Genomic DNA, 23,722 nt, shown 5'->3' on the forward strand with positions numbered 1-23,722 from the left:
CATTTTACTTTTCAAGATGTTTCTTTCTTATAGGATTTTAGAAACATTCCTGTAGAAGAAAAGCAGCATCACAAATTGAAGCTATGCCCCACTGAACTTCTCCCTTTAAATTAAATATTGAATTTTATTGCACAAATTTTGTGATTGTATTAAAGAAAAAATGTGGTTTTATATCTCTATATATGCATACATATATATTGCTACATATACAGAGAGTTGTCTATACTGACATTTTCCTACTGCTGATACTTTCATCTGTGTGGCAAAAATTTAGGTTAAGGATAACAGCTCCTTTGTTTTTATGTATCTGTGTAATACTGGAATAAGCACTGCATGCATTTGGTATAGTTATTTTGATAAAATGCTGGTTTGACTTGCTATAACAATGTTCAAGATTTTTACAACTATTCATCAGTGAAACTTTTCTATTGATTTCTACTTTTTACTCTTTTATCATATTTTGATAAACATTATATTAATTTTGTAAAATTATTGGAAAGTTTTTATGTGATTTTCACAAGCTAAACAATTTACAAAATAGTGAATTTCTATTATTTGTAGGGAAGAAACCTGTTATATTGTCTTAGTTGAGATTAGCATACTTTTAAAAGACTTTTTCATAGTTTTTAATTTTGATATGAATACTGTTTACATATTCCATGTTTTGCAAAGTAATTTAAGCACCTCTCCTTGAAAACGTCTACATGCATATACCTCCACTTCATTAACAATAATTGAGACATAATAAACATATTAATATATGTACTGATGATTCCCAGAAGCTTGGAAATTGTTTTTCCTAGATTTAACTTGTTGCCAAAGAGCTTGAGTGTCCTCCCTTAGACTGTCACTTGAAGAATAGTCATGTACACATACTTTTAAAGGAATAAATGTATTTCTTTTTCTTACATATTGACAAATTATACTTGCATATATTTATTAAGTATACAGTGGTTTTATAATTTTCAATGCAATATGAAATGATTAAGCTAACTAATTTCCATATCATTACTTCAAATATTCAAATTTTTATGAGAACATTAGAAATGTATTCTCATAGCAATATTGAAATGTATAGCACCACACATTCTTAATAGGCTAAAACTCCCATGAAGAGAGATCCTCTGTAATCAGCACCGTTTAGAAGCTGTTAAGGAAGACAGAAGCCTGCGGCTCCATAGACATTTGTTATGAGGTTTTGTTTCATTTTGAATACAATACTACTTCTAAAGAAGGACCTGAAAGTTTCATAATGGAGTTATTTTACCCTTCATCACCAAAAACAATTACCCTGAAACAATAAATCATAAACTATGCTACTGGAAGCTTTCCAAACTTCAAACTAATAGAAGTGGCTTCCAGGGTGAAATCTGGATTGACTCCTCTATGAAATTCAGGTGGACTCACTCACTTACTCCTCCCTGGGCACAGGCAGTCATCCCTCGCTCAGTTCCTTGGATGGCCTCATTCCTCTGTGGATCCCTCTTTCTTGGCCCTCTCTTCCACTGACTCATCATTGACTTTTCCCCTTTGACTCTCCTTACCTTTTAAGGCCCAGCCTGCCCCTACCCTTATCATCACAGTTTCAGTCATTCTGTTCTATTATTGCATCACGTTTTTTAGAGAGAGCTGGGAAGAGCTTCTGATATATGACAGAAGTTACATAAAGGATAAATGAAAGACAGATTCTCATGTTAACTTCAAGTTAAAATTCTTTTATGATATTTGAATTGTTGATGCTGTCCAGAATGGCAAATATTAACACCCCATCCTGTAGGTGTACTCCTTTTCCCTCAGCCAGAAAGCTCAAGCATTTTCTTTACTCTTTTCCTGGTCTTGGGTCTTATGTAATATGTATATTAATAGTCATATTAATATACCTCTATATTAACTTGAATAACAGTAGTGCACATATTACTGGATGTCATATGATTTTAATCCACAGAGTATACTTAGGGACTGAATGGATTTGTAGATCCTAGGAATTGCTATAGGAATACCCATCACAAGGAATTTCTGTCTGATGCTAGAACATTAAGAGAAAATTGATGTTTTTTTCATCTATTTTTCAGCATCACTCATTCTCTTACACAAATGGTAGACATGAGAAAGCTATAGATCAGTCATTTCAGACTTTTTTCTTTAATTAGATGAAGAGGTTGATTTTTGATGAGATGCTTCTTTGTTTAGCTATTGAAGTGGTACAATGACAATTTTTTGAGTAGGAAAACTTTAAGATCATCTTGCATTTCAGCCTTTAAATATATTAATACTTCAAGTTTTTAAAATGACAATTAAAAAGGGTTTATTTAGAGCAACTTTGTCAGAAACACAAGGCAATTTATCCAATAAAGGTTTCTCACTTCTCAAACTAGTAGAAGAAAAAAAAAACTAAATTAAATATTTGTTCTACCCATGCCTTTGTTTTCTTGAGTATTTATTCTTTATATAATGTAAGTCCCTCCACTATATTACTGGCATAAATTAATCTTGTTTTTCCACATTAGGGAGCTCATTGCTCTTACTGACATCTGGCCCCTTTATTTTCTGTAACAAATGATTAATTTAATATTCTTTTACTGATAGTTAAGTGATTATATTTTCAGATGAAAGTTTTTAATGGTGGCCTAACACATGCTGTTTATTTAAGAGGTTGAAAATTGGTTTAATTCATTATATAGGCTAATAAATTTTATGTAACAATGTTGTTTTTTAATAATTACAAATACAAGTTTGGCCAAAATCCAGTTTGATTAGAAAATAAGTGAATATATTAATTTTTTTATTTTTATAATTTTATTCTTATTATAGTAAAAATAAACATATATATTCTTATTCTTTTATTTTATTTATTCAAGTTTACCTTAAACCACCTGTAAATGTAATATGATTAGTAAATATGGTTTATCCTATTTTTATAAAAGTGAACCTCATAAACCTTATTGTTTTTTATCAGACATGCTTTTTAAAAAGAGACAGCATAAACGGAGCTTAATTTAACAAATAAGGAGGACTAGATTGAGTATCCTCAGGTTTGTCCTTCATCGATAGGTCCAATTCATGCAAATATTTTGTAGCAGTAATTGCAAGTTTTTTGAAGATAGCTCTAAGTATGCTTAAAGTCTTCTCTACAGGAAAAATAGGCAATTACAAATAGATAATTTCAGAATTAAGCAACTTGGTCTAAAGTTACGTGTTCATGCTAAGCCAAGTATCTATGATCAGAAGATAATAAAGAAACCTCTTCAAAGTATATCATTTTGATGTACTACAAGTTCTGAAAGACTTCTGAAAAATGACAAAGCATTTCTAGATTTTTGAAGTAGCTTGAAGTAAATCAGATTAACCAAATACTTTCATCACGTGTACTTAAGCATAGTCATACTGAAATGTTCGGAATTTGTTATTACATGTTACTTCCAACTCTCAAAACTAAGACATTTGAGAAACTTTTAGTCTTAACTTCGCTTATTTTTAAAATTCGTTATCATTTAAAAAATGTTTGAACTAAAAAACAAAGACAAAACTATAAATGTCTATTAATACATACCAGGAGCTGTGATAAAGAAGCAGGTAAAAACTCCTTCATGTGCCCTAAACAACTGTTGCCTAAAATGTTTGATTTTACAATGTGATTGAAGTGTATTAGTCCATTCTCACACTGCTATAAATATACTATCCGAGACTGAAAAATTTATATACAGGTTTAACTGACTCAGTTCCCCATGGCTGGGGAGGCCTTGGGAAACTTACAATTACGGCCGAAGGAAAAGAAAAGACCTCTTACAGGGCGGCAGGAGAGAGAGAGGATGTGAGAGTGCAGGTAAAAGGATCATTTTTAAAATCATCAGATCTCCTGAAAATTCACTCATATCATGAGAACAGTGTGGGGGAAACCGCCCCATAATCCAATCACTTCCCCACCTGGGGATTACAATTCAAGATGTTTTGGATGGGGACACAAAGCCTAACCATATCATGAAGTGCTTGTTCACTAAGCAACATAAAATAAATAGTGAACCAAAATAAACAGGGTTGTGTTTCTCAAGAAGTTGCCTTAATACTAAATAAGCTAATGAAGATTAGTATTGACATTGCACATAACCTTGTTGGGTGGACAAGCCAAAGCTAGCAGGGGGATAGGACTGGGAAATGCCATAAAAAGACTTAGTTATGGACTTAGGAATGGGGAAGAGGCTTACTCAACACATGGGTTTGTTCACAGGACTTCATTCCCCTCTTTTGAAAAAACATTGAGCATGGGAATCTGATTTGAAAGATGTTAATACAGGGTCTAAAAAGAATTATTTGCACTGTATGTATTGTCACCCTCATCTATCCACAGGGAATATGCCCCAATTATGAGAGCATTTCATTATGATTATAAGGTGGACAATTAGGGGAAATGGGAGTTTAGCTCACTTCCTTTTTTGAATACCCTGGTCACATCATTATGCCTCTTTCATCTTTCATTTGTGGGCTTTTGTTTTTTTGTTTTGTTTTTACAGACACTCCACCATGAGCTAAAATACAGTTTCTTATTTAATGCTGCACAAAAATTTATGTGGTAGATACTATTGTAATCCTCACTTATAGAGAAAGAAAGTCAAATTAGAAAGGTTACATAATTCACCCAAATTTACCTGGATAGTACATTTCAAGGGGAAAATTTAATTCCCAGACTGTTTGATTTGAGTTCATACTCTTAACGAGTAGTCATTTAGTCCTCATAATTCATCCTCAAAGGAGGTCAAATTTATCATAGATTCGAAGATGAGAGGAATAAGACTGCGGGAAGATAAGTGACTTGCCTGAGTCAGTAGCATTTAGAGGTTATGTAGAGATTAGCACTGTCCCCCTCCTTTACTTCCTGCCAGTCTTTTTTTGGTCTCTCATTCTTTGTGACATTGATTGAACTACTCACGGACACTCACTGACTCCTTCACATTCAGTGACTGTTTAGAAATATCTTTTCAGGAGAAAATAAAAATATAACAAAAGTTTTAAAAACTATCTTCATTGTGTCACTGTCCATGTTTATTTTACAAGTTACTCAAATTTAGTCCTCAGTTTTGACCAATTATTTCATGTCTCACATTTTTTTGACTTTGGTGGGCTATTTTTCTATTTTATGGATTTCTGATGTCTTATGCGGATGAAATCTTTGGATGTTGGCTTTTTCATATGCAACACAGCATATGTATATCCACTTAATCCACTTAAATACTTTATCAACTATATATCTTCATAATCCTATTTTGGTCACTTACTTGTGAGTTTGGTTTTGTACCAGAATTCTTACTTGCAAATAATCACTTTGGTTTATTTAATCTGAAAAGGAAGTAACTGAAAAAAATACAGGATAGTTTCTAGAATCTCTGGGATTGCAGGATACCTCTGGGATCACTCAAAAAAATGAAGAGGCTATTCAACTAGACCCAGAGCTGAAGGCACTGCTGCTGCTGCTGCTGCCCACAGAGCACAGGACATTGACAGCCCACAGGATGCAAAATGACTATGATCATAACAATTGCAATGATTGGGGAGTTGGAGAGAACATAGCCAAGCCCAGAATTCTTTGTTACTATGAGGAATTCATAGTATTCAGTGAAACCCACAGAACATGTCATCATGTCATCACAGTCACTAGGCCAGCGGTCAGCAAACTTTTTCTGTAAAGATGAGATAGTATGTTAAGCTTTGCAGGGCATATAGCCTTTGTTACAACTATTCTATTCTGCCTTTAGAGTACAAATATAGCCCTATAAAATACATAAATGAATGAGTATAGTATGTACCAATAAAACTTTATTTTTGTAGACTGAAATTCGAACACTGAAAAAGTAACAGAATTTTTCCATGCCACGAAATAGTCCATTATTTTTTCCAGCTGTTAAAAAACAAGCAGTGGGTCAGATTTAGCCTGCAGGCTGTAGTTTGCCAACCACTGCATTAGATCATTAAGATCACTCATAATAGTGGGGACTTTTTAATACATTTACATAAAATACCCCCACCTCAGGTTCAAACTTCTGTGTAGATAATGGTCCAAACTTATCCCTTCCAAGTTTGTGATCAATCCACAAAAACCATTAGGTATACAGACACTTCCTTCGGGTTAGCTTTATTTTCAAATATTTGGAAGTTTTCTTTTTCTTTAAACAATTAGTGTTTAATTTATTGGTTATAAGTTTAAAACAGAGTTATTTCAACTATTAAAGTCAGTCATAAAATTATTTTTCTTTTGTTTACAAGTGAAATGATTTTAAAAATTACTCTCAAGGGAGTTTGGTTCTATCTTACAACATTAAAAAAAAAAAAAAAAAAACAGAAAACAGAAAAAAAAACACCCTCAAATGTTTCACAGCACATCACATTTAAATGAATTTGGCCGTCCAGGAAGAACACAGACATCATCTCAGTTAATTGAAGTTATTTACAATCAGGTTTTAGTTGAGTGTAAGACCACAGCTACAATATGCATAGTGAGAATTCTCAGTGAGCCATTTTTTAAATAATTACTATATTTTCAGCCACTATACTCAAAGGTGACTAATTCATCCCCTTATCTGATTACCAAAGCATGTAGCTCCCACCTAGTTTGATCAGCAAAATACAATTTTTAAAAATCTGTTGTTCTTAAAATGGGTGCTTATATTTACCAATTTATCATTAATGACCCTTGAAGGTGTGAGAGGATCCAAAGGTTTATTTTCCACCTGATGGCAAAGACTTTTGAATGTTATGAAATGTTACATTTTTCATATAGCTGGGGTTGATAAGAATAACTACTATGATATTCCATTTAAATTCTCACATGGGTTAATCTGACATGTGGATATAATCCTAAAGTCGTTCTATTAAAGTTAGCTAAGATGAACAGTGAACTGGGTTGCTCTGAGGCCTGCTCTCAGAGTATCCTTTTCTTTTCATTGTTTACAGTCACCTATGACTAGTGCCAAGGTATCACATAGAGGCATCTGTGATTCCAGCTCAGTTTCTTCCTCACCTCAGTAAAATGGTCATAGGGAAAGCCCTATGAAACCACAGCTGTTCACTGAGAGAGAACCAATATTGTGGAAGGATAGATATTTGAAAGATCCTGCTGATGCAAACTGCTTACACTTACTGGGGCTCCACAGTAGAAATGCTAGATGTAATCAAGTTAATGGCTAAGTGGATAGAGCATGATGAGTCAGTCACAAGTTTATCCTCTGTATTATGCTTGATTCTTATGTGAAGTCCCAAGCCAAGGTATATCTCTATGGAGCAGAATATTTATTTACCCAAAAAAGTTTGGCATTATTTCAAAAAACTTGGAGCTTTCTCTGTGATTTTCTAATTGTGTTTTCTACAGACTCCACGCAGCTTCACCAATCATCCACAGAGCTTTCTTTTCTTTTTTTTTTTTTTTTTTTTTTTTGAGACGGAGTCTCGCTCTGTCGCCCGGGCTGGAGTGCAGTGGCCGGATCTCAGCTCACTGCAAGCTCCGCCTCCCGGGTTTACGCCATTCTCCTGCCTCAGCCTCCCGAGTAGCTGGGACTACAGGCGCCCGCCACCTCGCCCGGCTTTTTTGTATTTTTTAGTAGAGACGGGGTTTCACTGTTAGCCAGGATGGTCTCGATCTCCTGACCTCGTGATCCGCCCGTCTCGGCCTCCCAAAGTGCTGAGATTACAGGCTTGAGCCACCGCGCCCGGCCAGAGCTTTCAACTATTGTATAAGATCCAGTGAGTCATTGTGGGTAAGTTGACATAGCTTGTAGTGCAACCTAGACCCATTAAAGAGCCTTCTGATCAAAAAGCTAGCAACATTTTCAGGTACCAGGTAAATGAGTATGAGTAATGCTCAAAGCTAATGTGCACTGCAACCAAAGTCAAAGATATCTACATAACGTTGTTTCCTTTAGAAGCAGAATTGATGACTCACTTTAGTGGTGATATCCCCATATGCCACATTATACTGAGCAGCAGAAACTTTACTGAAATATATCTTACCAAGGCAAATTTATTCCTGCTACTTCCTGCTCTCCAGTTCCCATGATCAATATATTATTAAAATCATAAACCAGTATTATATCTTGTGGGATAGTGAAATTGTCAATGTCATTGCAGACTAAATTGTGGCACAGAAGATGATAGTTGTGATTTAAGACATAATAGTGAAATTGTGTTGTATTCTTATTGGGTGAAAGAAATTATTTTCAAAGTTCAAGTCCTACTGTAATAGAGAAAAAAAGATGAGATCAATTGTTTCATTTAAAGTGTCTAAGACAGTATTGATTTGTTTCACCAAGAATACTACATTCGGAACTGGATCTACACTTAAAGTCACCACCAAATTAGGTTTGAAATAATCCATCATCATTTTCCATGTCTCATTTGTTTTCTGTTATCAGCAAACTGGAGAATTAAATGGTACTATGATACATATAATCACATCTGAATCTTTCAAGCCTTTGACAATTTCACTAAGATTTGCCATTCCCTCGGGAATGTAGTATTAATTTTTCATTTATTACCTTGATAAAATGGGAAATCTAGGGACTTCCAAGACCTTCTAACCCAATAACCTTTATTTTATTCACCTATACAATCAATGTGGAGATACTTATTTTGTCAGTTTGGGAGGACATTTATTTATTATGTATTTATTTATAATCATATACTCAGATACTGAGAGAACGGTCATAGGATTATTTGAGAAAATAATGAAATGATTCACAGTATGTATTTGTAATGTTATTTTAAGAACTTTTCTGAAAAATGCCTGGACACCCTTTCTTCAAGTAGTATGAATCTATAAAGAAACTCAGGGCTTAAAACTGGGAAAACAGCCTTGAATTTTAAGCATTATGACTTAAGATACTTGTCTTTTCCCACAGTTGGGAATTAAATAGGAACTTAACATATTGTATATATACCTTAATCCTAGGGGTCCCAGTTAGTCAAGATCAATTATTACATCAGTTTGGGCCCCCTTATTATCATACATGTTCTGCTGAGCATTATGTTAATTACAAGTGAATAATGATAAGGAAGTTTTAGAAGTATGCAGAAGTGAGCTTAATTATATTTTAAGATGTAAAATTTGCAAAGATATTTATAACATTGAAGCAATATTCATCTCAAAAAATAAAAAGAAAATACTATATTTGAATAACAACAATATTAGAATGTAGTAAAATATATACAAATCATTAAACATCAATAAATTGGGGATCTAATTTGTGGATATGAGATCGAGTGTTGCTGTCTTCATTAGTAATATGACCAGAAAGGATTTGCTATTGTTCTTTATTCTTTGCATCAATGGCTGCTAATTTAAAATCCTAGATGATTCCTTCTAAGTGATTAAAGCTAGGTTAAAGTTCTTGCCCATGTTGCAAAGGATCTGGAGCGGGCAGAGGAACAGGAGGAGTTAGGGGGATAGAGGGGAAGTACTGAGGGGACTTGGGAATTAAAGTATCTTTCTTTTTGTTATAATGGGTAGCATCCTGTTTTTTCCTACAACAAACTTCTAGAATATTAAGCCCAATGAAGGCAGTGACTTACCACTGCATATACAGTCTAATATTCATAGATAGAATTAGCACTCCACATATACACGATAAATGTGTAAATGAATGAATGACAATAATTGCCTAAATATATTAAGGATTTTCAGATGCAGGAAAGCCATAAAAATGATAACTGCCACACACTGTTTTCAATTTTGTTATATTCTCTGCAGTAAACAGTCTTCTTGATTCTTCTGAATTTATCTGTACTCCTATCCCAATTACCATTTTCCTTACCCACATTGATTTAGGTTAGCAGCCAAAAAAAAATCGATGGACTGGATATTTTGGCATAGTAAATTTATAAAGACTCCTAGCTGTAGAGATTACAGTGTATATAAAGCATCTACTTATATGATTTTTTGAAAATAAAAAATAAATGATATTTTATACTTTTTAAGTAGAAAATATTCCTCCTAGATATCACTCCTGGTCTTCAACGAATAAGCATGAATGAAATAGTAAAATAATATCTCAATATGTAGCATACAAACATTTTGGTACATTTATTTTTCTATAAATTACAAACAATTTAATCAACTATTACTTGCTTATGGACCATCAATTCTATGAATATGTCTCAAATTTGCACTATGTTTAAGCAGTTAAATATTTTTGTATGTTTTATTTTCTTGTTTATTATGTTTTATAACCCAAAAAGAATATAAAAACAATTTAAATAATGTAGAAAAAAGACATATTAAATATTAGAAAATTTTAAATAAAATAATGTCATAATGCAGCTAAGAACTTTGAGATACTGTGTAACAAATATTCAGTGGCTAGTCCTGAACTATCACTGAGTTTTTAGCATTGTCACTTTTATACTACTCAATTCAACAATGCAAGTTATCCCTGCACTATGTTTGTCCAGATAATAGAGGCTACCTACCCCGCCTACGTAAGTTAGGAAGAGTAAAGAACAGAGCACATATTTTACATCATCTGTTTCTATTTAATCACAAAGAAGAAGGATGAATGACAGAAGCAAGCTGAAAACAACTTGATTTCACAAGACAGCCATAACAATATCATATTAAGTAAATGTAAATATAAAGTGATGGTATAAGTCATTCTGTGTACTTAACTACTCAGCCAGTTCAACAAAAAGAGACACATCAATCCCCAACAGTTTTCGTGATGGCACAGTAACCACTTTTTACATCATTTGCTCAATAGGTAAGAGTTGTTGGATAGGGATGGATTTTGCTTGTCTGCTTGAGATCTTGCACCAATATCTCCTCTTCACAGAAATACAGTGAGATGCTAACCTGAGTCTCAGCTTCTGGAAGCAGATACAGAGGGTCAGAAAGAATAAAGCTTAGTTACAATTAGTGAAATCTCTCTCATTCTTGTGGAAATATTCTTTCCCCTAAACTTCTGGACATCATTATTTGCATGAACTTTTAGTAACAGACAACATACAAAATCAACATTTCCCATTTTATGTATTTTTTAAGAACATAATATGAAATTGTTCCTAAACTACTACAATAGTAACAAATAGCTAATTTGTGAATGTTTTCATTGCCAAGTCTTTTATGTGGGCTTTCCCAACTAATCCTCACAATAGCAGTGATTAACTGGATAACTATATTTCCCATCATATAAAAACTGAAAATCAAGGTTGAAACAGTGCCTAACGCCTACAACTAGTAACTGATAAATCTGGATTTCAAATACAGTCATTCCAGCTCTCAAGCTATTTCTATTTGGAAATCTATCTTTTGAAAGTATAATATAAAACTGTATCTTAATTATGATATTGTAATTATAGCTAAAAAATAATTGAACTTTACTATGTGTGGGACAATATGCTAAATGCTTTACACAGATTGTCCTATTTAATTATTAAACAAAGCTGATGTTATTGTCACCATTTTATGGATGAAGTAACTGAATGAACACTTAGAAAAGTGAATGACCCAAACACAAACAAGTGAAATTAGTTGATGCTCATTGAATCAGTTGAAGCACCTGGTAAAGAACAAGAGCATCCTCTTTCCTAAGAAGAATGAAGAAAATGCGGCGGGAAGGTGAGGAGTCTGACCTATGCAGGGAAAATCAGGAGAAAGCCTAGAAGATGACAAGGATAAATTTTGTCTCATGACGTGCCAAAACACGACAATTTTGTCTCACTCCAGCCTGTGCCTGGTGCCTGGTCATCTGAAATGCCTTTAGCACCCATAAGATTTCTAGCCTATGTTCTATTCTTTTTCTTTTTTTTTTCTTTTTTTTGAGAAAGGGGCTCTCTCTGTCACCTAAGCTGGAGTGCAGGAGTGCAATCATGGCTCACCGCAGCCTTGGGTGAGCCTCCTACATCACCTCCCTAGTAGCTGGGACCACAGGCACACACCACTACACCTGGCTAACTTTTTAACTTTTTTGTTGAGACGAGGTCTTACTTTGTTGACCAGGCTGGTCTTGAACTCCTGGGCTCAAGCAATCCTCCTTCCTCAGCCTGCCAAAGAACTGGGATTACAGGCGTGAGTCATCACACAGGCCCAGCCTTGGCTGTATTCTGTGAGTTACTGAAGATCATTGATATCCAAACACATTTCTTTTTCTGTTTTAAAAGAAAAAGCACAGTGGCTTTTTATTAAGCTGTGTTGAGGGGATCCAGAGTTCATGTGTAATCCCTTATTATTTCTCAGTGCTAAAAACATGTTTTCTAAAAGATAACATTTATGAGAGTTATTGGAATATGAATGACACATATTACCTATAGCACCATGTTATTGCTGCCTGTGTTCAGTCAACAAATATATTTATTAAGATAAAATGGATTCTCACTTCAAAATAACTAGCATCTGAAATGGACTTTGCTAACCCTGTGATAGCCCTATGACATGTATAGCATTATTAACAAACTTATAAATGAGGCAGTGGTATCTGAGAGTAACTTGCTTGGTGTTAGGAAAACAATAAGTGGCAAAGCAGGGACTTGTGCCCTTTTCTTAGAAGACCCCGTGCTTTATGCATGGCATGATCCAGCTCACTGCAGAGAGGAGAGGTTGGACTCAAACAAATAAATGCTGAACTTCCTGTCACAGTACATGTCCAAATGCAGGCAGAAAAACTCCCTGGCAGAGAGCTGTATAGGACTGTAGTTGTAGATGAATTCAATAGTTTCTAAAATGTCTTTGTGAATCATGACTATATCAGTGTCAGCTGAATGTTCTGTGTCTTTGTGACTCTTGTGTTATGAGATTGAAAACTCAATGCAATGCATCTTCATGTAAAAAAGTGGTTTACATTGTGCTATCACATTTTAGAGTTTTTAACGAACTTTTACATTCGCAATGCCATTTTGTTTTTGCCACAACCCTGTGCAGTAGAGAAGACAACTGTTTCAATTCCTTCATAATAAAGTAGCAACAGTCCCTGCAAGGAGGAGAGTGACTTGGCCAGATTTCCATAATTAAAATCCATAGAATTGAGTTAGGCTTTAGTTCTTTCCTCTATATTTTCTGCCTTTGTGATTTGTACCTGGTAATTCACCTTCTCCTCACTTACTTTTTCCAGGAAGAGAAGAAAAACTCTTTAAAAGCTACATTTCTCTCTAAATGTCCAGCGTCTAATAAGTGTCATTTTGTTATCTCTAATTTTATACTTGCTCTAAAGCAGAAAAATGCAAACATTAGCTAGGTAATGAACTGTTTTATCTCTGTTGCTATATAGTCTGTGTTCTATTTGCCTCCTTTTAAATTTGCTGCTTCAGTGCTTTGTGGAGAAACCTGGCCTTAATCTATAAGAGCAGGCTGCCAGCATTTAGTTGGAAAACAATTTGCCTCAGCCTTTGGATGGCTAGTGTTTTATTTCTGAAATGGTATTGATGTAACACTTATACCATTTTAATAACTCAACTGTAATGACAAGAGAAGTTAACCAAGGAAAGAAAAGACAGCCAAGAGTGTGGGAGGCACTGTGTCTAATCAGGCGCTATGACAGAATAAGCTGGAAGCTTTGCAGAATGGAAGACTCCATAGAGAATCAGCTTGCATAGGATTGGGGAACATCTGTAGCTCTGTGGCCTTTATCGCCTTTTATATATTGCCATATTCTCCTACATATTCTGTAATATGCCCCTTGGGGTTAAAAAGACATAAGGGCCCTCGATAGAGGCAAAGCTATTTCTTTATTATTGAAACTTCTTTTCTCTCAGAGGAGAAAATCTGTTTACTTTATTGTTCCAAGAAAGAACATGAACACACATGAACACAACCTGATTCTTACCTCCTCACGGCACACATAAGCTTCTAACCCTCTTAGCTCTACCCAATTCTTTCAATATATCTATATGCCAGCTCTACATTGTGGTGCAATGCCATTCTAAGTTAATGAGGGGCAAAGAGTCTCCCCCCCTTTTTTTTACACAAATGAAATCACCATTAAGCACTCAAAATTGTAATTTAGCAGATGCCTGGAAACTGCAGGTTGGTAATAAAGGTAAACATATGGGCAGTTGCCTCCAGGGATGTAAAGCTTCAGATGCTGTGGGGAGCCTTGAAAGCAGAACAAATGCTGTGCACGGTAGAAAGGCCCTGAGTTGTCCCAGGCTGCATGTTGAGTCATGTTTTTCTGAGGCTGTTATACTTCCTGTAGTTTAATATTTTACCAACCACCAACCTTATGGACAGGACAGCAGCAGAGCCCAAGACAAATGAAAAGAATGAACATTAAAGCTAACTAGAAGTATGTGCCATTTTGAATACTTTAAACAATGCAAACCAGAAACCCCAACTCTAACAGGCTAATAAATGAGGACAGGCATTATTTCACTGAATTGGAAATTCAGAAGTAGAACAGTCTCCAGAAGCACAGCAATCAGTGGCACCATTCTGTCTCTCTGCTCTGACTGCCGCAGCACCAGCTTTACCCCAAGGCTTCAGAATCTCCTTTCACCTCCTCCTCTGCCATGGTGGCAATATAATCTCTGTGGCAATCAGTGAATAAAATAAAGCACTAAAAATTGTCATCCTCACTGAAGAGCAAAGCATTGCTTAACTGTAGACAACTTCGTTTGCAATTAGTTAATTCAAAGGAACATAGAAAACAACAATAAGTTCCTAGCATGGCCTTGCAGGTAGGAAAATAAGTTTTGGAGGACATTTACTCTGTGCAAGCACATTACTTATAGTTCATTATTTAAAATTTGAAATAACTGAGCAAAATAGGTATTATTAACCCAGATGATATAGATGAGACAACTGAGGCAAAAACAGAATAAATAACTGGTCACAGATATAATAGCATCATGATAAATATTTTCAATCTCAATAGTTGGGATAGAATCAATCAAACACTGCAAAGAAAAGAAAAATATTATTGTCTTTAAAAAGGATTCATTTAACTAAGGCTATGAAAGACCCCTTATTGGTATATACAAGTTAGGAGGAAAAGATAGGTTTTTAGTAGTGAACTAAACTCAAGGAGGGAAAATTTAAACTGGGAATTAAAGAATGGGTAGGATTAGGATTGGCAGATACAGAATGATAGGCACCTGAAGGTACAGATTAGCTCAATCAAAATCACCAAGTGAGAAAGTAGAGAACAGGTTTTGTAAGTGAATACTAATCTGGTCTGTTAAAATACAGGACAATTACAATGAGTCAGACATTTCTTATGCATTACTTCTAGTCTCTCAACTCTTGTTTCGGTAACAACTGCAGCAACTAGCTCCATGTACTTTTAGCCATCCTAGGACAGCTTCTTATAAGTGTAAATCAAATGTGCCTGCCAGGGTACCTACAGTGAGCCTCTTTCTTTCTGTCTGTGGCTTCTTAGAGATAATGGGAATGGAATAACTGCAGGAACCCTAAATACACAGAAGACCTTGGCACACAGATCCTTACAGCACAGAGATATGGAAGAGTTAACGAGTACAGCAATCCTTCAATTAAGCACTAAAGATGATGACTAAATGCTTATCCTGTTCATTCTTTCAGTTCATGGAATTTAGCTACATGCCATAAAGTTTCTCATGATTATGGAACTCCTATAATCACGAGGTCATGATCTCCAACTCTGATCTGCTTTCTGCGTTCCTCCTATTTCAGAATTTGCATATTTATTTCTCCCAACTAATTGTTTGAGACACAACAGTTTTTAAATATTTTGGAAAGAATAAAAAAGCAAAAGCAAGAAAAATGGTGATGTCACTTAGAGAATAGAAATAAGCTAGAGGAATACTGAAGAGAAAATAATGGGTTTGTTTACAGATTTACTAAGTTTAAAATATGAGAGATGTATTCAAATAAAGCTTATAATGCAAATGTAGATTTGCATTCATATTGGAATTTAAGAGAGAAACAAATATGTGACAGTATCACAAAAAGACTAGGTGATGTGATAACAGCATCTAATCATCAGTAGAAGATTATATAGAGAGAAGGCCCCCAAAATCTGAAATAAGACAAATAATCCTCAGAGTATTGAGAAGATCTAGAACTACATTACATTGGTTTTCAAGAGAGAGACAGTAATCAACAGGTACAAATGTTAAATAAAATCAAATACAGAAGGATTGCAAATATCTTCTATTTAAAGATTAAATTGACTCTAATGATGTGACAGTACAGTTTAAGTGATAGAAAAATTTCTTATATTATAAAATTTTACAGAGTAAGACAATAATAAGAAAGTAAAACTATATAAATACTGGTCTTTTAAAAGTTTTTCACTGAATGCACAAAAATATGGCAAATCAAGGGACAGCAGTTTTGAGACTCTGGAAAACAAGCCTGATTGACATCTGATATGGTTTGACTGTGCCCACACCCAAATCTTATCTTGAATTGTAGTTTCCATAATCCCTATCTGTTTGGAAGGGACTTGGTGGGAGGTAATTGAATCATGGGGGCTATTACTCATAGGCTGTTCTCATGATAGTGAATGAGTTCTCATGGGATCTGATGGTTTTATAGGGGACTTTTCCCCCTTTTGCTCAGCACTTCTCCTTCCTGCTATCATGTGAAGAAGGATGTGTTTTCTTCCCCTTCCTCCACAATTGTAAGTTTCCTGAGGCCTCCCCAGACATGTGTGACTGTGAAGCCATTAAACCTCTTTCTTTTTTAAATTACCCAGTCTCAGACAGTTCTTTATAGAAGCATGAGAATGGACTAATACTACATCAAAGGAGAAAGATTTAAATAAATGAAAAAAAAAATCACAGATTCAAGCAACAGACTAAGCTAACATTAGGCTATGTTCCAAAATGAACTGGATGATGAGTAGCTCTCAACACACAAATCGGTATGGAAAGTCGAACATGAGAAAGTCCTGCAGATAAAAAGAGTAGAAAAAGGGACAAAATTATAAGCAAATTGTTTACTGGGAAAAGAAAATACAAATGGTTTTTAATCATATTCAAAGTTATAAAGCCTAAATTATACGAGAAATGAAAATGAAATGTGCATTGAAATACCAAGTATCCATCTATTGTGATGGAAATATCAAAATATAAAATGTGAAGGAAAACAGGTACTTTCATATGCCTCATATATTATAAATCATATTCTTCATGGTTGTAAATTGTAATGTATACTTGAAAATAATATTTGGAAACATTTTAGCAGTAATTCTCCTTCTAATAATCCATCTTAAATATATACCATCATACACACTCAAATATATATATATATATCTGCCATATATATTTATATAGAGAGAGTAGTTTATTGAAGCATTGCTTATAGTAGCAAATACATAGAAAATTAATAAATCCATTATGGCACAACTATGCTAAATATTCCATGGCAGCTCTTACAAAAATTTACTAATAGGGCATGACTACCAAGAGATATTATTGAATTCGAGATGTATGAAATGTGCTATTTTTCACAGAGATGCATTTGTGTATATAAACCGATGAGCCTAAAATATCCCTGAAAGAACATGCAATCTGCTTACATTTTTCTATGTTGATGGAATTTGGAGAAAAGTCCTAGTTTCACTATATGCCCTTTTGTACTCTTGGAATTATAATCACATAATATCAATTAACTGTTGCACTGGATAGAAATTATAACCAGAGGCCACAATGTGTTTGTTTCCTGTTGGTTGGTTAGTTGGTTGGATGATTTTTAAAGCACAGACTTTAAGAAAATGAAAAGTTATTGACAAAAGGATCTCAGAATGCAGAAAACATTAAGCTCGCCTTTAACATCTTATTGTAAAGATTACAAAGAAATCTAAGGAATACTTATAAGACCAAAAAAATTAAAGAAGCTAAAATATACAAATTAAAGATACTATAGCTATGAACATTAATCCAGTTTAAGTACTAGTTCATTTTTGACAGATACTTATTCGTTCTAATTGTTGTCTTTTTAAATTTTTTCCATATAACTTATAATTGACTATCGTCACTATTTTCTTACTATTTCTTTCTTTTTCTTTCTTTCTTTCTTTTCTTTTTTTTTTTTTTTTTTTTTTTTTTTTTTTTTTTTTTTTTTGAGACCAAGTCTCTTACGGTTGCCTGAGCTGGAGTGCACTGGCGTGATCTTGGCTCAGTGCATCCGCCGCCTCCCAGTTCAACCAATTCTCCTGCCTCAGCCTCCCGAGTAGCTGGGATTACAAGCGCCTGCCACCACGCTCAGCTAATTTTTGGTATTTTTAGCAGAGACAGAGTTTCACTATTTTGGCCAGACTGGTCTCGAACTCCTGACCTCGTGATCCACCTGCCTCAGCCTCCCAAAGTGCTGGGAATTACAAGAATGAGCCACCACGCCCGGCCCCTATAGTCACTATTTTCCACAACAGATTTCTTAAAGATATTCCTTCTATCTAACTGAAATTTTGTATCCTTTAACCATCTCCCAGCCCCTGTTAAGCACCATTCTATCCTCTACTCCTCTAAGTTTGACTTATTTAGATTCCATATATAATTGAGATCATGCAGTGTTTGTCTTTCTCTGCCTGGCTTACTTTACTTAACATAATGTTCTTTAGCTTCATTCATGTTATCTCAAATGACAGAATTTCATTCTTTTTAAGGCTAATTCATGTTGCATTTTGTATCTATACCACATTTTCTTTATTTATTCATCAATGTATGGACACTTTGATTGATTTCATATATTGGTTATTGTGAATAATGCTGCAACAAGCAGAGGAGTGAAGGTATCTTTCAAAATGTTGATTTTATTTCCTTTAGATAAACACTCAGTAGTGAAATCGCTGAATCACACGGCAGTTTCATTATTAATATTTTGAAAAGCCTCCGGACTGTTTATCATAATGACTGCACTAATTTACATTGCCACCAATAATGTGCAAGAGTTCCCTTTTCCCGCCGGGCGCGGTGGCTCAAGCCTGTAATCCCAGCACTTTGGGAGGCCGAGACGGGCGGATCACAAGGTCAGGAGATGGAGACCATCCTGGCTAACCCGGTGAAACCCCGTCTCTATTAAAAAATACAAAAAAAGAGCCGGGCGAGGTGGCGGGCGCCTGTAGTCCCAGCTACTCGGGAGGCTGAGGCAGGAGAATGGCGTAAACCCAGGAGGCGGAGCTTGCGGTGAGCTGAGATCCGGCCACTGCACTCCAGCCTGGGCGACAGAGCGAGACTCCCTCTCAAAAAAAAAAAAAAAAAAAAAAAAAAAGAGTTCCCTTTTCTCCACATCTTTACCAAAACTTTTAACTTTTTGATAAAAGCAAGTCTGATAGATGTGAGGTGATATTTCATTGTGGTTTTAATTTGCACTTCTTTGATGATAAGTGATATTGAGTATTTTTTCATATACCTAACAAATTTGTATGTATTATATTAAGAAATGTCTATTTAGGCCATTTGCCTATTTATTTAAATGAGGTTATTTGTTTTCTTGCTATTGAGTTTCTCATATATTTTAGATATTAACTCCTTATCAGAGATATATGGTTTGCAAATGTTTTTTCTCATTGTGCAGGCTGTCATATCAGTCTGCTGATTGCTTCTTTTGCTATTCAGTTTTTTAGTTTGATGTAATTCCATTTATCCATTTTTGCTTTTATTTCCTGTGATTTTGCATATCAAAAAAATCGTTGCTTAATCCAAAGTCATGGAACTTCTCCCTCATGTTTTCTTCTAGTAGTTTTACAGTTTCAGGTATTACATTTACGTTTTTAAACCACTCAGAGTTGATTTTTGTGTATGGTCTCAAATAAGGGTTTAATTTCATTCTTCTGAATGTGGATTTAAGTTTTCTGAATACCCTTTATTGTAAATCTCCATTATTGGCTAATGGTTCTGCAAGAAACTATTAAGCAATAGTATATTTTAAAGGCAGTGTTTTGAGATATTATAAGCTTTTACTGTGATGTTTCATTATTTGTTTGGTATAGAAAATGCGATTTATTTGTTGTGAGAAATGAAATATGAATATATACATTGAATCCTGACATTTTTAGTCAACTGTTTATGTTTTTTTCAGTATGTGCAAACAATATGAACGTCTGTTCAGATTCTTTTAGAATTTGAAAGCCCCTGTCTTCCCAAAGTATATATCAATTATTATCCAAGTAAAAACTAATAGTGATTTTTGAGAAAGAATTTGAAAACAATTCAAAATATTAACTTGTTTCTCAACAAAATAAGATGAAACACACTTTAAATATAAATAATGTTTGAAAAATTGTAATGATAGAAAAAAATGTTTTAGCTCAAAGAAGGAAATATCTTCCTTTGCCTTTAATTATACCTGTCCTCTAATCTTTCTTCCTACATTGGCAAGTTTCTATTGATGTGAAGAAAAATGCCTTTTCTGCTGACTTAGCTAGATCTACAATTTCCATCTTTTGCCACCTAGTCATATATGCCTTACACTTCAATATTATTTTGACCCCAATTTTTCTTCTCTAATTTCTAGTCAAGTGATTTTTTTCTATTCATGATTATACTATGTTTGGTGATTTCATTATTTACATTCATTTATACAATTATTATGCATCTCTAAAAGGTGAATTTATTTTATCTTCCATGCTCATCCATATTGTGTTAATTATAGATTAATATTCTAAATAAATTATCTAAAACCAAACTCTTTAGTAGGCTCTTCCTATTGACTACCAAATTAAATAGATAATTCTCATTCTAGTTTCTTTTTCAAGTCCTGAGCAAAGTAGCACCATTAACTTCCAAATCTTGCCTTATATTTCTTTCAGATTTTTATTTCACAACACTGCCAAACAATATGACCAGTTGTTGTTTGGAAATATCCCACAATTGTCAACAGTTTCTTTTGAGCTCAAGTAATCATCTTCTCTTGGAGTGTCCTTGACTCACCCTTGCCCATTAATTATTTCCTTTCACAAGGCAAGTGTAGCCATTCCTCAATCTTTAAAAATCTTTTTCAATTACTTTCACACTGATACGTGTGGTGTGTGTGTGTGTGTGTGTGTGTGCATATACACATTTAAATATAAAACCGCTAGCATGAACTTAATGTTTATATTAAAGAGATTTTCTTTTTCTTTAAGCATATAAAGGGCACAAATTTTGGAGCCTTACAATGATGATAACTTTATACTTTATATTGAAATTTTATATCCAAAGTGTGAAAAATATATTAAATACAAAAGAGTGAATGTGCCTTAAGTTTCCATTTAAATGACTAGTCTAGTTTCTTGAGAGAAGTGTGAGGTCTCTACCTTATTTTTTACCTATCACAGTGTCTCTTATACAATTAACACTTCAATAAACGTTGTGTGAATTGAAACATATTTACTAAAGCAGAAAACACATGGACACTATCACTGTGGAGAAAACCACATTTGCAATAGACAGTATTTAGAGGTTCTTATATTACTCTACTTTAATTAAATTAACATTATTTTATTTCATTTTGTTTTAAACTAGTGTAATTGGAAGGATCTCAGGCAATGAGAAAATTGTTTTTATTAAATGTACCATAACTTAAAATTTGTTTAGTGTAATTTGTTAGATAAATTATTTAAATCTGGACTTCATTTGTTAAATTGCATAATAAGCTAAAATATATTAACTTTTTACTGAAATGTAACTTTCATAAGAAAAGCATACAACAAATATCTAAATGAATTACAACAAAGTGATTGCAACTATAAAACCACTAATCAATTAAAAGCATCCCAGAATGGACCTCCCCGAACATGCTATCATGATTGGTAGCCCTGCCCTCCTCCCCCAGGGAAATTATTATCCCAACTTCTATTATAATACATTTTATAATGTCATCAGCAAGATGGTGGAATAGAAGGTCACCTGCTTACATTTCCCCACAAACAGCCAGAAATTTTCAACTATCCAGAGACAAAAGTCTCTTTGTGGGAGCCTTATGATTCAGGTAGGAGGTTGTGAAATTTCAGTGGAGCACAAGACCTAGAAGGGTCATTCTGAGAGTTTAGACTTGAGCCCAGGTGACATTCCTGCTAATTGTCCTCCTAGGTTCAAACCCTGAAATGGCCTTATTCCCTGAAGGAATGGATATAGCCCCATTTGGCCTTGAGTCTGCTACCAAAACTATCTGGCAAGGGATTCAAGAGGAATTACACACACTAGTGACTTTGCAGACAGGCTCATCTGCCTGTCAACATCAGTCTCGGCAGTGAACATAGAATTTTTGTATAACTTGGCTCCAGCCCCATCACCTGGTCCCAGCTTAGTACTGCTTACACAAGGACCCAGCGGGAGACTTACCCACGTATGCCACCAGGACAGGCTTGCTGGCCTCTGTTCCACAGCAGATCCTGAAGGAGCCCTGTCTTGGCTCCAGCTCCTTTCTGCTGCAACCTGGAAGTAATCCCACCCATGCAGAGAAGTGCTGGGAAACTAGCCTGTCTGAACAATCAGGAGTGCCTTGCTGGATTCCTTGTAGCAGATCCTGAAGGGGCCTTATCCTGGCCCCAGCCCTTCTCAGTTGCAGCCAGAGAGCTATTCCATCCTTGCAGGGAACAACTGGCACAAAAACTGCTGGGAGACAACCCTGTCTGTGCCAACTGGGCAGGCTTGCTAGCCTGTACCTCAGAGTAGATCCTGAAGTTTCTCTGTTGCAGCTCCAGCCCCTTTTTGCCACAACTGCAGAGTTACCCTTCCTGTGCAGAGAACTCTTGGGAGATGCAAGCAGATAGGCTTGCTGGGCTTTCTTCTACATTACTTCTGAAAAGGGCCTTGAATATAGCTCCGGTCTCTTTCAGCTGCATTCTGAGAGCAATCCTACCCCATAGGAAACTACTAGGAGTGTCATTCCCTGGTGCCACTGGGTTGGGTTTACTAATATCAGTCCCACAGAAGACTCTGACTTAGCTTCAAAGCTTTATTTTAGTTCCTTCAAGTTGTAGTCTCAGAAAAGTTCTACCTAGCCAGGGTTCCACCAGAAGACATACCCATCTCGGCCCCTATGGCAAGCATGCCAACTTCTGTCCTTGAGCAGATTCTTAAGTAGCCCAGGATCTTGGTCCTGACCCATTTAGTTCGCAGGCGGAGAGCAGTATGGATTGCCTGGTAATCCGAATGGAGGGAAACCCAGCGATAAGCAGCAGGCCGATGCCCTGACCTCAGTCTCACTGTGGATACTGAAACAGCCCTGTGAATTGGCTCCAGTCCTTCTTGAGACATTCTGAGGGCAGGTTTGCTCACTCAGAAACTCACTGAAAAACTGGACTCAGGTCTGAATATCTCAGTCTCAGTCGTAGACTTCAGACAACCCTGTATCTCGGTTTCACACAATCTCAGTCATTGACTGGAACAGTATGGCCAGCCCAGAACCCCATCCGATGATCAAACAGGAGCTATCCCAAAGACAAGGAGGAATTCATAACCATCAGTGTACTTTGTAGCAGGTAAACTGCCTGCAAACCCTGAAGCAGACCCTTATCCCAGTGGCAACCCCACAGACCTAAGTACTGGACAGAGTCCAGGCCACACAGGAGCCCAATAAAACTCAATCCAACTGGACCTGTAGAAATAGGTCTGCCAGCTGTGGTCTCTACTGTGGACCCTATATTATCCACATAACCCCACTCAACTCTAATCTGAGAGGCAATACCATTAGTACAAATATCAAACAGGAGGAGACTTTAACTTCACAAACCAGTCTGTAAAACCGAAAAAAGGGTTTGCTTGTTCAAATGCACAGACACCCACACAAGATTCCATGAATAATAAAGAATCATGCAAATGTTACACCACAAAAGAAACTCAGCAAGCT

The sequence above is a fragment of the Rhinopithecus roxellana genome, chromosome 5 (genome assembly GCF_007565055.1).
Source record: "Rhinopithecus roxellana isolate Shanxi Qingling chromosome 5, ASM756505v1, whole genome shotgun sequence".
Lineage (NCBI taxonomy): Eukaryota > Metazoa > Chordata > Mammalia > Primates > Cercopithecidae > Rhinopithecus > Rhinopithecus roxellana.